The following is a 15,844-nucleotide window of genomic DNA, read 5'->3' on the forward strand; positions in this document are numbered from 1 at the left end:
TCCTCCTCCTCCTCCTCCTCCCCCTCCCCCTCTTCCTCCTTCTCTTCTTCTTCTTCACTTCTATTTCATTTATTTCTGTTTTGATCATTATTATTTCCCTTCTTCTATTCACTTTAGGCTTTGTTTGTTCTTCTTTTTCCAGTTCCTTTAGGTATAAGATTCTATTGTTTATTTGAGCTTTTTCTTGTTTGTTGATGTAGGCCCATATCACTATATATTTTTCTCTTAGAACAGTTTTTGCTGCATCCCAAAGATTTAGGACTGTTGTATTTTTCATTTTACTTTATCTCAATGTATGCTTTAAATTTCTTTTTGATCACTTCATTAACTATTAGCTGTTTATTATGACATTTATTATATCAGGATATGTTCTCTCTTTAAAACTTCTTTGTTGAGAGATTTTATTACGAATAGATGCTGAATTTTCTCAACTGAATTTTCTGCATCAATTGAGATATAATTTTTATCCATCCTTTTTTGATGTGGTATAGTATCATGTTGTTGAGCCTCCAACAACCAGTTATTTCCAGGTTTTATCTTGTGATTTCTAGTTTCATACTACTGTGCTTGGAAAAGAAACATGGTAGGATTTCAATCTTCTTAGATTCATTGAGGCTTGTTTTGTGGCCTAACATATAAACTATTCTGGAGAATGTTCCACATGCACTTGAAAAAAAATGTGTGTTGTTTTAGGGTGGATGTTCTCTAGATATGTTATGTTCCTCTGTCTAATATGTCAACCAAAGACACTGTTTCTTTATGGGTTTTCTTCCTGGATAAGATAGTTAATGATGTTGGTGAGGTGTCAAAGTCACCTGCTACTGCTGTTTTACCATCATTTTCTCTCCTTATGTCTATTAATATTTTCATTATCTATTTAGGTATATCAGAGTTGGATGTGCAGATATTTACAATTATTATATCATTTTGTTGACTAGATCCTTCTCTCAATTTGTAATGTTTTTCTTTGTCTCTTATTGCAGGCTTTGTTTTAAAGTCTATCTTGTCTGTTAGGAGTATTGCTACCCTGGCTTTTTTTGTCCTTCCATGCATAGCAAATATTCTTTGATCTCTTCACTTTCAAGTTGTATGTGTCTAGGTCTGAGGGGAATCTTTTGTAGGCAGCATGTAGATGGACCTTATGTTTTGTTTTTATCCATTCTGCTACCCTACATCTTTGGATTGGAGAATTAGGCCATTTACATTTAAAGTATTTATTGATAAATACGTCTTTATTACCAGTTTTGTATTTTCTGGATGTTTTTGTAGTTTTCTGTTCCATTTGTTCTCTTGCTCTCTTTCTTTATGAAGGAGTTTCTGTAGTGTTTTCATTGGTTTTCTTAATTTGTATGCATCTATTATGATTTGAATTTGAGATTATCATAAGGTTCTTATATAACATTTTTAGTAGTCAATGTTAATTTGATCATCAAGTTCAAATTCATTTTTTTAAGATTTTTTTCAATAAATAAACATTTTTAATTGAATACCATATAGTGTATTATTAGTTTCAGAGGTAGAGTTCAGTGATACATCAGTTCTTTATAACACCAAGTGCTCATTACATCATGTATCCTTAATGCCTATCACCCTATTACTCCCTCTCCCACCCTCTCTCCTCTAGCAAACCTCAGTTTCCTATGGTTAAGAGTCTCTTATGGTATGTCTCCCTCTCTGATTACATCTTTTTTTTTTTCTCCATCCCTTCTTCTATTCGCCTGTTTTTTTTCCTTAAATTCCACATATGAGTGAAATTATATAATTGTCTTTTTCTGACTTATTTCACTCAGCATAATACCCTTTACTTCCATTCACATTGTTGCAAATGGCAAGATTTCATTCTTTTTGATAACTAATATTTCATTGTACATATATACCACATCTTCTTTTCTATTCATCTGCTGATGGACATTGGGGTTCTTTCCATAGTTTGGCTATTGTGGGCATTGCTGTAAGTAACCTTTCAGATCACTACATTTGTAACTTTGTGGTAAAATCCTAGTAGTGTAATTGTTGGGTCATAGGGTAGCTCTATTTTTAAATTTTTTAGGAACCTTAATACTGTTTTTCAGAGTGGCTGTATCAGCTTGCATTCCCACCAGCAGTGTAAGAGTGTTCCCCTTTCTTCATACCCTTGCCAACATTTGTTGGTTCCTGACTTGTTAATTTTAGCCATTCTGACTGGTATGAGGTGGTATCTCATTGTGATTTTTGATTTGTATTTCCCTGATGAGTGATGTTGAACATTTTTTCATGTGTCTTTTGGCCATTTGTAGGTCTTCTTTGGAGAAATGTCTGGAGAAATGTTTTCTCTCCCATTTGACTGGATTATTTGTTCCTTGGGTGTTGAGTTTGATAAATTCTTTATAGATTCTGGATACTAGCCTTTTATCTGATAATACATTTGCAAAAATCTTTTCCCATTCTGTAGGTTATCTTGGTTTTGTTGACTGTGTCTTTTACTGTATAGAAAATTGTTCTCTTGATGACGTCTGGATAGCTCATTTTTGCCTTTGTTTCCCTTACCTTTCGAGGCATGTCTAGCCAGAAGTTGCTGTGGCTGAGGTCAAAGAGGTTGCTGCCTATGTTTTCTTCTAGGATTTTGATGGATTTCTGTCTTACATTTACGTATTTCACCCATTTTTGAATTTATTTTTGTGTACAGTGTAAGAAAATAGTCCAGTTTCATTTTTCTGCATGTGACTGTCCAATTTTCCAAACACTATTTGTTAAAAGACTTTTTTTCCCCCCATTGGACATTCTTTCTTACTTCGTCAAAGATTAGGTGACCATATGGTTGAGGGCTCATTTCTGGGTTTTCTCTTCTGTTCCATTGATCTATGTGTGTGTTTTTGTGCCAGTACCATACTATCTTGATAATGACAGCTTTGTAATAGAGCTTAATGTCCAGAATTGTAATGCCAGCAGCTTTTGTTTTTCTTTTTCAACTGTCCTTTTGCTATTTAGGGTCTTTTCTGGTTCCAAGGATTATTTGTTCCAGCTCTGCAAAAAACGTTTATGGTATTTTGATAGGGATTACATTAAATGTATAGATTGCTCTAGGTAGCATAGACATTTTAACAGTATTTATTCTTCCAACCCATGAGCATGAAACATTTTTCCATTTCTTTGTGTCTTCCTCATTTTCTTTCAAGAGTTTTATAGTCTTCAGGGTACAGATCCTTTAGTACTTTGGTTAGGTTTATTCCTAGGTGTCTTATAGTTTTTGGTCCAGTTGTAAATGGGATTCCTTAATTTCTCTTTCTTCTGTCTCACTGTTAATGTATAGAAATGCAAGTGATTTCTGTGCATATATTTTATATCCTGACACTTTACTGAATTCTTGTATGAGCTCTAGGAATTTGGGAGTGGAGTCTTTTGGGTTTTGCACATAGAGTATCATGTCATCTGTGAAGGGTGAGACTTTACTACTCTGATAATTTTGATAACCTTTTTGTTGTTGTTGTTGTCTGATTGTTGAGGCTAAGACTTCTAGTGCTATGTTGAACAATAGTGGTGAGAGAGGACATCCTGTCATATTCCTTATCTTAGGGGAAGAACTCTCATGTTTTCCTCATTGAAGATGATATTTGCCGTGGGTTTTCATATATGGCTTTTATGATATTGAGGTATGTTCTTTCCATCCCTACACTGTGAGGAGTTTAATGAAGAAAGAATGCTGTACTATGTCAAATGCTTTTTCAGCATCTATTGAGAGTATCATATGGTTCTTGTTCTTTCTTTTATTAATGTATTACATTGATTGATTTGCAGAAGTAGAACCAGCCTTGTAGCCCAGGAATAAATCCCACTTGGTCATGGTGAATAATCTATTTAATGTACTGCTGGATCCTATTGGCTAGTAAGAATTTTTGCATCCTTGTTCATCAGGGATATTGGTCTGTAATTCTTTTTGATGGTGACTTTGACTGGTTTTGGGGTGAACATAATGCTGGCCTCATAGAAAGAGTTTGGAAGTTTTCCTTCCATTTCTATTTTTTGAAACATCTTCAGAAGAATAGGTATTAACTTTTGTTTAAATGTTTAGTAGAATTCCCCTGGGAAGACATCTGACCCTGCACTCTTGTTTGTTGGGGGATTTTTAATTATTGCTTTAATTTTCTTGCAGTTATGAGTCTGTTCAGGTTTTCTATTTTTTTCCTGCTTCACTTTGATAGTTTATATGTTTCTAGGAATGCATCCATTCTTTGTTGGCATATAGTTGTTCATAATATGTTGTCATAATTGTATTTCTTTGGTTTGGTTGTGATCTCTCCTCTTTCATTCATTGTTTCATTAATTTGGATGTTTTCTTTTCTTTTTGATAAGTCTGGCTAGACTTATTAATTCTTTCAAAGAACCAGATCCTAGTTTCATTGATCTATTCTACAGTTCTTTTGATTTCTATTTCATTGATTTCTACTCTCTCTTTATTAATTCTCTTCTGCTAGGCTTAGGCTTTATTTGCTGTTCTTTCTCCAGCTCTTTTAGGTGTAAGGTTAGGTTGTGTATCTGAGACTTCTTATTTCTTGAAAAAAGGCTTATATTGCTATCTATTTCCCTCTTTGGATCACTTTGCTGCATCCCAAAGGTTTTGAACAGTTGTGTTTTTATTTTCACTTGTTTCCATGATTTTTTAAGATTCTCCTTTAATTTCCTGGTTGACCCATTAATTCTTTAGTAAGCTGCTCTTTAACCTCTAAGTATTTGAGTTCCTTCAAAATTTCCTTTTGTGATTGACTTCAAGTTTCAAAGCATCTGAAAATATGCAGGGAATGATCCCAATCTTTTGGTACTGGTTGAAACCTGATTTGTGACCCAGTATGTGATCTATTTTGGAGAATGTTTGAGGTACACTTGAGAAGAATGTATATGCTATAATTTGTTCCAATCTACCTCCTGGCCTCCTCTCTTTTTCTTCTTCCTCTGGGACCCCAGTTATTCTGATATTGTTCTTCTATATGGTATCATTGATCCCTTGAATCCTCCCCTTATGATTCAGTCATCGTTTCTCTCTTTTCCTCAGTTTCTTAATTCTCCATCATTTTATCTTTTATGTCACTGGTTTTCTCTTCTGCCTCATCCTAGCAGTTAGAAGCCTCATTTTTTTATTGCATCTCAATAAAACCCTTTTTGATTTTGACCTGATTGGATTTTATTTCTTTTATTTCTCCAGAAAGCACTTCTCTGGTGTCCTCTATGCTTTTTTCAAGCCCAGCTAGTATCTTTGTAATTGCTGTTCTGAGTTCTAGCCCTGACATTTTACTAATACCCATAGTTGTTAAGTTTCTGGCAGTTAATAATGCCTCCTGTTCTTTTTTCTGATGTGATTTTTTCCATCTTATCATTTTGTCCATTTATACATGAATAAGAAAGCAAAATACAAATATATCAACCAGACCCCAGAAGGTAGAGACTAAACAAATTAGAACAGGGTAACAAACTAGGTCCTGGGTGTATTTTGATCTATTGGAAGAAACTAGAACCCAAAATTGTAAAGAAAGAAAAAAAAATATATATACACACACACATATATGTGTTGTGTGTATGTATGTATGTATGTATATACATACATACATACATACATACATATGTATATATATACACATTATATACATAATATATATATATAATCAAAACAAAACTGAATACAATGAAAGGAGGCCAAAAATGAAGAATGAATATATATATATGAATATATTATATATATTATATATATGAATATATATAATGAATATACATATATATACATTATATACATTCCATTTACATTATATATATATATATATAAAATGTAAATGGAAAAATGGGGGAAAACTGGGGGAAAAAGACATAGTTTGCCAACTTAAAAATTTTTTTTTTCCTTTTCAACTTAAAGGCTAAAGAAACTTGAGGAAAAAAAAAACAACCTTTAAATTCTATATACTATTTTCCTCTAGCACTGGAGTAGTTCAGTTCTGTGTAATTGGTAAACTTGGTATTTGCCAGATGTTCCTGCTGGTCTTCTGGGGAGGGAACTGCTGTGCTTTTTCTCAGGTGTCTTTGACCAAGGTGGAGTTACATGGCCCTTCCCTCGAGGTTTGGCTCAGTGTAAGTGACTCCAGCTCTGGATTGCTTTACATGGCTTTTGTTCCCTGACGGCTTTCCATACAGCTTTAGAGGATGAAAATAAAAGTGGTGGCACCAAATTCTCCAGCCCCAGAGCTGAAAGATCATGGCCCTGACTCTTCAGTGTGCCCTCAGGGAAAAGCAGTCAATAACTTTTTCCTCCCTGGTTTCTGTCTACACTCTGTGTACACCTAGCCTGTCACCAAGCATTTTTTTCTTGGGCATGTGACCCCATTTCAAGTCTCCAAACTTTTCAGACTTCTGTGGTGCACAACCCAGCAGCTCGAGTCTCTAAACCCTGCAGGTTCCTGTAGCATCTATACACATCTATTCTCCCAGGGAAAGGAGGGGTGTCTCACCCAGTGTTGGCTGATTGCTGGGGCTTGCTAGGAGAGTGGTTGCCTGACAGTGCCATAGTTCAGGGTTTATGGCATCATTGAGCTGAAAGCCTTGTTCTCAGGTCACTGGTTGCAGCTGGCTTCCCCACTCCAATGCTTAGGAACACAGCTGTACTCTGGCACCCCCATTCTTTCTGTGACCCCAGGGATCTTGAAACCACAATGTCCCACCTAGGATTCTACCCCACGTTGCCACCTGAGTGCCTTTCAGGCAGAGATGTCTCTCACTGGAGCAGACTTCTCAAATAATTCCAATTTTGCACTCTGCTATTATATCACTTTCCAGTAGCTGGCTTATGAAGGCTCCTCCTCCCAGTGCTTCTCTTCCCATACATTGCCTTGGATTCACTTCTACACTCCTACCTTGCAAAAAGTGGTCACATTTCTATTTGTAGAATTGCAGCAATTCTTTTCTTAGATCTCTGTTTCAGTTCACAATGTTCAGAATTATTTTATAGCTATCTACCCGAATTCCAGGGACTCGATGAAGCTAGGGTCGCTACTCCTCTGCCATCTTCCTCCAAGTCCAGTTCAAACACATTTTAGAAGAAAACTTTACTCCCTTCTCCGCATTTTATATATATGCTCTCATTTTTTGCATCTTTATATTTAAAATTTTGTTATGTCTAATGACTGTCATTATTTTGTTCGACTGGAAGGAGTCCTTTTTAACATTTCTTCTCAGGCTTGTTTAGTGGTGATAAATTCCTTTAGCTTTTGTTTCTCTTGGAAATATTTTTATTTCTTCCTCAGCTGTGAAGTATAACCTTGCCAAGTAGATAAATCTTTATTTTTCCTTTCCACACTTTGCAAGCCACAAGAGAATGGTATAATTCATTCAAAGTTTCTGCTGAAAAATCATTGATATCCTTATACATTTTCCCATGTAGGGCACTTTCTGCTTCTCTCTTGCTGCTTTTACATTTCTCTTTGTGTTTGACGTGATGTGGTGTGGACCTCCTTGGGTTCATCTGGTTTAGAACTCTCTGTGCTTCTTGGGCCTGAAGGTTAGTGACATTTTCAGGTATTTCTTCAAATAAATTTTCTACCCCTTTCTCTCTTCTTCTGCTGGCACCCCTACAATGTGAGTGTTTAGTCACTTGATGTTGTCCAGGAGATCCCTGGCTCACCCCCATTTTTTAGAATTCTTTTTGCTGTTCAGCTTGTGTACCTCCCATTATCCTGTCTTTAGATTGTTATCACATTCTTCTGAATTTGCTAATCTCCTGTTTATTCTCTCTAGTGTGTTTTTCATTTCAATTATTATATTCTTCAAATCTGGTTCTTCTTTAGAGTTTCTCTTTATTAAAGGTATCACTAAGTTCTTCTGCTCTCCTTTCCAGCATTGATAATCATTACTTCCACTTCTTTATTGGCATATTGCTTATTTCTGTTTCATTTCCTTTTTTCCTGAGGGTTTTTTTTTTTCCTGGTCCTTTTTTTGGAGCACATTCCTCTGTCTCTCCATTTTGCTTGACTTTCTGTGTTTGTTCCTGTGGATTAGTTAGAAGGACTCCTCTTAAATGGGCTGGAATATTCTTGTGTGTCACTATATGTAGAAATCCTTTCTTACCTTTAGTGACTGGCAAGAGCTGTGTCTTTATGTTACTCTTTTAAACTGTGGCTTATTTCCTATAAGAAGAAAATAATAAGAAAAAAGGTGACAAGAAAAGTACAAAAAAGAATGAAAAACAAGTACATTAATGGAAGTGAAGACAAATTAGAAAAACAAAATTTTAAAAATTTTAGACATAATACAAAAGAAAAAAACTCATTTTCTCTGCTCCAGCACAACAAAGGATAGTATGGACTTGAGGACTCTGGGCTTATAATGGCTGCTGGCTCACAGTAAGGACAAGATCTGCTGGTATTGTTGTCTGGACCCTACTCTAGTCTAGTCTTTTAAGGTGGGGTAAAACATAAATTGACTTCTTTTCCACTCCTTGTTACCTGGAGAGTGTTCTTATAGCTCTTTGCATTTCTTGGTATAGTTCTAGTTTTTTCTTTTTTCTGTTTCCAAAAACAGGGGAATCTATGGTGGGTTCCTCAATACTTTTCCTCTCTACTGCCATTCCATAGCACTAGAGTTCCTTTTGTTACCATGTCTCTTGCATTATTTTTTGTTATTCCCTCTTTAGTTGTGCAGAAGCTGTTTAGTTGGCCCTCTGTTCTACTTCAGAAGGTATTATTATATAAATAGCTATAATGTGGTATAGTCCATTGAAAAGTTGAACTCATGGTCTTCCTGTGTTGCCATCTTAGGCTGGAAACTGTTCAACTCCATGAATGGATGCTTACTGAAAAATTCAAATATTTGAATGGCTTCAGAACATGCAAATTACTGGTCCCACTGAGTGTAGTTGTCCTATTATGACAAAAACCATTCATATAATAGAATTTCTCCTAATATCATTTTCATACAGAATTGTACTTGTAGAAAATATTTGACATCAATATGTTTCAATGATATAATTAGCCAATAACCTCTGTTATTGAAAATACAAGTGATTTTTTGTATGCCAAAAGAAGAATGTTTTTCTTTTGGAGATTTAATGGAGAAATGTGTTCTTTGTCATTTAAAACTATTCTTATATGCAAACACCTACAGATATACAATTCTTCAAAAGTTTACGGGCACCTGGGTGGCTCAGTGGGCTAAGCCTCTGCCTTCAGCTCAGGTCATGGTCCCAGGGTCCTGGGACGACCCCCACGTCGGGCTCTCTGCTTAGCAGGGAGCCTGCTTCCTGCTCTCTCTCTGCCTGCCACTCTGCCTACTTGTGATCTCTATTTGTCAAATAAATAAATAAAATCTTAAAAAAAAATTACCAATAACATGTAAGAGAAAAGTACAACTTTCAAGTTATTTAATATCATATATTCCTATTTTTAATATAAGTTTTTATACTTAAATATCATGAATGCCTTGAAGGAGTAACAATTCCAGCTATTCATATTTAAATATCTCACATTATGGAATATGTTCAAATTATTATAATGTGTAAAGTTATATATTGAAAATTAAAGTCAGAAGTGTTAAAATATTGGCCAATGGATATAAACTTCAAATTATAAGATGAGTAAGTTCTGATAATGTAATATGTAGCATGGTGACTAGAGTAACATGTTTCAAGTATATAATACAATATTGTTAAGAAAGTAAATTTTTTTTTAAAGATTTTATTTCAGACAGAATTGAGGGAGAGGGGCAAGTAGACTCTGCATTGAGCACAGAGTGGCATGTGAGGCTTGATCCCATGACCAGAGCCAAAATCAAGAGCCAGATGCTCAACTGACTGAGCCACCCCAAAAAGGTAGATCTTAAATATTCTCACTGTGTATGCAAAATAGGAAATTATGTGAGTTGATGAAAGTGTTACCTAACTATTCTAGTGATCAGATATGCTTTATCAAGTCATCACACTATATATCTTAAACTAATGCAATGTTATATATCACATCTCAAGGAAGTGAGTAAAGAAAAATTATGCTATATGAAACCAAACCAATCACAAAATACCACATATTGTATTATTCCATTTAAATGAAAGGCCCAAATTTGTAAATCCATAGAGAATAAAAATAAGTTGTTGGTTGTCTAGAGCTGGGAGGACGGAGGGATATGGGGAATGATTGTTTATGTATACAGGGTTTCCTTTTGGGGTGTTATAGTAGCACAATACTGAATAAACTAAAGTAAGAGTACACTTTAAATGGTTGATTATATTGCATGTATGTCTTAAAAGAGTTATTTCTCTAAAAAGGAAATTTAAAGTTTAAGAATAATTTCTATTTATAAGTTGCATTAAAAATTGAAGTAACCATTGAGTTTCTTTTTAAAAAATAATCTGACAAAAAGAAAATATTTAGGAAAAAGAGAATGAGGTTTTTTGTAATTCAAATAGTTATCAATAATGGATTTCTTAAAAAAGAGATTAATAAATACCAAATGTGTATCTAGTAAGAGCATTTAGCTAAATATGGCATGAGAACACATATTTATTCATACTCTTAAAATCCCACTAAGAGGAAGGTATTTTAATGCATATATAGTTCAAAGGAAAGTGTTTGAAATAAAAATCTCATTGATTCTGAGACTAAAAATGGATTGGTAAAAGGGATCAGATACATGAAATTAAATAAGAAGGTTTAAGTCCAATGGAGAGTATCAATGTGTCAAAAAGTACAAATATAGGGGGTTATAAGAGTGTTTGGCATCCCAATTCTTCTTATCCAAGTCGTTTGATCCCAAAATAGTCTAATCAGAAATTTATGGTATCTATTTGAAAAACTGAACTATCCCAGAACCAAGATCTAGCTATCATCCAATAAAAATGTCAGGTCCCCTGTTCAGTCACCCTAGAGTAAAGACCAATAATAAACAAACCTTCTAATTAAAATAAGCTTTCCAAGTTTTTTCTTAATGACTCTCTTACCTTTTGAAGGGACAGCATGGATTTTATTTTACTTGAGGAAATTTCTAGTGGAAACATCAGAAAAAGTAGACAGATAAAGATGTCTGGAGGAACACTGATAATTCAGAGCATATGTGAAAATTAAATCAGCAAAAACACTGTAAAGAATATCTTTAGATAAAAATATTGCATATATTATAACCATGCAGAAAAGAACAGTATTCTCTGAATAGGATATAGTCAAAGAACAAAATACTTCTAGGACAAAGGCCCAGACAGTAGGTAATGAAAGATTAAAGGAAACTTGAAATAGATAAAAATCTGTGGAAGATGAAGTAAAAATGGACAGTAGATGGAGGGAATTATCAAAGAAGTCATGAAAAAATTTCCCAGAACAGAAGTATAGGAACATTCAGTTTGAAAACATAAGCCAAATATTGAGAAGAGTGAAACTTAGGAAAAGACATAGACATTAGGAATACCAAGAAATACAAATCATAGTATCACTTGTCTTCCAAATAATACTAGTTGCTAGAATATACAGAATGATGAGGAAGCATTTGTCCAGCAGATATATATAAAGCTAGTCAATAGATCAGATATGAAACTATAATAAAGGTATTTTCTTATAAATGATTAAAAGCTTAATATTCCCTTTTAGTTTTGTTGATTGTTTTCTTTTATTTTGATGAAGTCCCGATAGTTCATGTTTGCTTTTGTTTTCCTTGCCTCAGGAGACATACTAGCAAGAAGTTACTATGGCTGGTGTCGAAGAAGTTACTGCCTATATTCTCCCCTAGGATTTTAATGGTTTCATGTCTCACATTTAGGTCTTTAATTCATTTTTAATTTATTTTTCTGTATAGTGTATGAAAGTGGTCCAGTTTATTCTTTTGCACATTGGTGTCCAGTTTTCACAATACCATTTATTGAAGAGACTTTTTCCCATTGCATGTCCTTTCCTGTTTTGTCAAGGATTAACTGACCACATAGTTGTGAGTTCAAAGCCTCTGCACCGTGAAGATAACAATCAACAAAACTAAAAGGCAACATATGGGAGGAGATATTTGCAAATGACATATCCAACAAAAGTTTAGTATCCAAAATATACAAAGAATTTTTGTAAAACTCAATATCCAGAAAACAAATCCAATTAAAAATGGGCAGGAGCTGGGGCGCCTGGGTGGCTCAGTGGGTTAAGCCTCTGCCTTCGGCTCAGGTCATGATCCCGGGGTCCTGGGATCAAGCCCCGCATCAGGCTCTCTGCTCAGCAGGGAGCCTGCTTCCCTTCCTCTCTCTCTGCCTGTCTCTCGGCCTACTTGTGATCTCTCTCTGTCAAATAAATAAATAAAAATCTAAAAAAAAAAATGGGCAGGAGACATGAATGGACATTTCCCAACAAAGACATAGATTACTAACAGGCACATAAAAAGATGCTCATTGCTTATCATAAGCAAAATATAAACCAAAACTTTCAAATAGTTTCAAAACTATTTGAAATCACCTTACACCTGGCAGAATGGCTAAAATCAACAACACAAGAAACAGGTGTTGCTGAGGATGTGGAGAAAGGGGAACATCCTTGCACTGTAGGTAGGAATGTAAACTGGTTTGGCCACTCTGGAAAAGAGTACAGAGGTTCCTCAGTTAAAAACAGAACTACTGTATGATCCAGCAACTGCACTATTAGGTATTTACCCAAAGAACACAAAAAGTACTAATTCAAAGGGATATGTGCACTCTTGTGTTTATAGCAGCACTATCTACAATAGCCAAATTATGGAAACAGCCCAAATGTCAATTGACTGATGAAGATATGGAGTATGTATATACAATGAAATATTACTCAGCCATAGAAAAGAACAAAATTTTGCTATTTGCAACAATATAGATGGAGTTAGAGAGTCTAACACTAAGTGAAATCAGAAATACAGATTAAAAAGTAGAGACAATCCAAGAAACAGACTGTTAACTATAGAGAACAAACTGATGGTTACCAGAGGGGAGATCAGTGGCAGGATGGGTGAAAAAGGTGATGGGGATTAAGGAGTGAACTGATGATAAACACTGGGTGTTCTATGCAAATGTTGAATCACTAGATTATACAGCTGAAACTAATTTTACACTGTATATTAACTTGAATTTAAAAAAAATGTTTTAATATTCCCAGTACCTTGTCTTTATAAGCTCCTCAAAGACTGTGTCTAGTGCAAGAGTGTGATAAATAGGAAGAAGAGTGTGAAGCAGGGAGATTGAGAAATAAAGCTATAAAAAGCCTCCAGAAAATAGAAAGTCTGATTTTTGGGCAAATCAGACGAACAAAAGTATATTTAAAATATGATAGAGTTAATATATAGAAGAATTGGTGTTTGGAAACTTTGTAGGTGAAAATATGAAGTCATATTAGCTCAAAACCAAAACCTTGCAACATTGGATACAAGGAAAAAGAATCATGGTAAACTACGTGGATAACACACCATGAAAGTAATTACTGATTCAATCAAAAAGTGTGATATAACTAAGGAGAAAACAGAGATAGAAGTGTATTGTGTTGGGGTAAGAAAGCTAAATGTTCACCTCTAATTGATAATCAGAAAAAGGTTGCATAAAATTATCTAGAAATATCAAGATAAGTGCCAGAATAAGTGAATAACATAATCAGAACGTGTACCTTGTCACAGTAGGACTGACAAGGTAGAGGGATGAAATGAGATTATTTTCCTTTTAAATTTTATATATATGGAACAATTATACAATTACTATGTATATCTATATGTGTGTATCTATTTATTATTCCTTACTATTTTTTACTATTTACTAAAAATAAAATTAGTATGAATTTACCTGGTTACTTTCCAGTATAGGTGGTAACATCAGAAAGCAGTTCAGTTTGATGTTAGCATTTTTTAGGATTCAATGACTTTGGTTGACTTCTAGGTCCAACCGTGACTTACTTTCTTAGCACACCTGTCAATCTTAACATTATCAATTTTGGTAGTCTCTTCCTTTCTATTTCATTTCAGTTACAGACTTCAGTGAATCATAAGAAACTGTTAAACAGAAAAGGATATGGCATTTATCAAGTACAGGCATTGAACAATGTTAAAATAACTGCAGTAAAATACTGTTAATGTCAAAACAACCTTGAAAAATATGGATTATTTCTTATGTGACACTCCCTGCAATTTAAATAAGTAAAGGAAAAAAAGGATAAAAATTGCTCTCATTAAAAAGTGACATCAGAATTTTTAAATAAGCACATGTTGTTTAAATACTATTACATTTTATCTCATAATTAATTATGCTAAGAAAATATCATCAATAGTACATATAGCTTCATATCAGGAATATTCCATTCAAACTAAAGAGCACAAATATAAATCCATCTAGATTCATGAAATACAAATAGAAATCAGTCTACATTAAGGAATTAAGGATTGAGATTTCAATGTGGTTTTGGGTTTTTTCTTTGTTTTGCTGATTTAGTATTGAAATTATTTTGGCAAATAACAAGAACTCTTGAAGTTGTAATATAACTGGACTTGGTATGCACAATTCAAAATCAAGAACAATTTGATAATTACTGCTAAATAAAATGAAAAAGACTCAATTGATTTTACTGCTAATCATTACCAAAATCTTAAAAATAGAGCAAGGGATAAGTACTTATTTGTATTTGCTGAATAGAGAGGAAAATTGATCCCTTATATCTAAAGAAAACAATGAAGGAAAAATATCTCAGAGGAAATACAGAGAATATATTCTATTTTGCTTGTGCTTATAAAATTTGCCATGTTGAGTAAACTTAGCTAGTGATCAAGCACAAGTGATATGATGCATTCAAGTAATGCACTTAGATACCTGAGTGCTGGCCTCCTGAGATTGCTTTGTAATTGGTATTTTCAAATAAGTAGCTCACCATTTTCCCCACAGACCAAAGTGCTAACTTCTTAGGTATTAAAAAAAACAAAACAAACAAAAAAAATATTTAATTGTGTCAAAACATAAGAGGAACATATATAAAGATCCTTTGGACTTCTATAAGGAGATGATCACTAAATTTTAATCTTTAATAGGCTTTCCATAGAATGAACCCTAAGATATTAAACCCATTGTTACATAAATATTTTAGTTTGAGAATATTGTGTACATGTACATGCTTAAGTTCAATACTTACATATAATGCTTGTCATATATATTCACTTTATTTTCCAAAATAAAATGATATTTAAGAGAAACCAAATATTTCCAAAAGTTTAGAAATACTTTTAAAAAGAGAACAGGCAATTTTGGTGATGAAGAGGATCAAAATTTTGGCATTGTAACTGAAGACTTATCTATATTAGCATCCAAAATGAAACATTCTGTCAACTACCTCAGTAAAGAAATCCTACAAATGTTAATATGCACTGAAAGAAATAGGGGCTACAAGCCTTCCATACTTTAGCTACCACAGACACAAGGACATTATAGCCATATAATCTGGTCAAAGAAAAAGTCTGCCAAGCATTTCTTTACCCTAAAGATAACGATTGTCTCAAACATATGAATTTCCATTTAAAAGACTTCATTGGGAAACTTCTTATAGATAGAGAAGATGATGTTAAAATATGTTAAAGTTTTTATTTGTGGACTGGTAAATTGTCCTTCAGAGAAAATTGAAACTACTCACTGTTTGAAAGGACCCAAAGATTGGTAATATCTGTAACTTTGCCTTTGAATGACTGAAGACTTTTCCTGGCCTCTAGAAGATTTGGAAATTGTCAAGAATTTCTGAGAACAGGAATCCACATCTGCAAAGACACAAGAAGATTTGAGCTTACCTGAGTAAACAAACTGGGTGTATGTGAAGAAGAAATATGGGTCTGGATTAGGGTTTTCCATCATTCACATATATCTTTATATAAAGGTATGTATAAAGAAATT

The sequence above is a fragment of the Enhydra lutris genome, unplaced genomic scaffold (assembly GCF_002288905.1).
Source record: "Enhydra lutris kenyoni isolate GAN:26980312 unplaced genomic scaffold, ASM228890v2 scaffoldscaffold2, whole genome shotgun sequence".
Classification (NCBI taxonomy): Eukaryota; Metazoa; Chordata; class Mammalia; order Carnivora; family Mustelidae; genus Enhydra; species Enhydra lutris.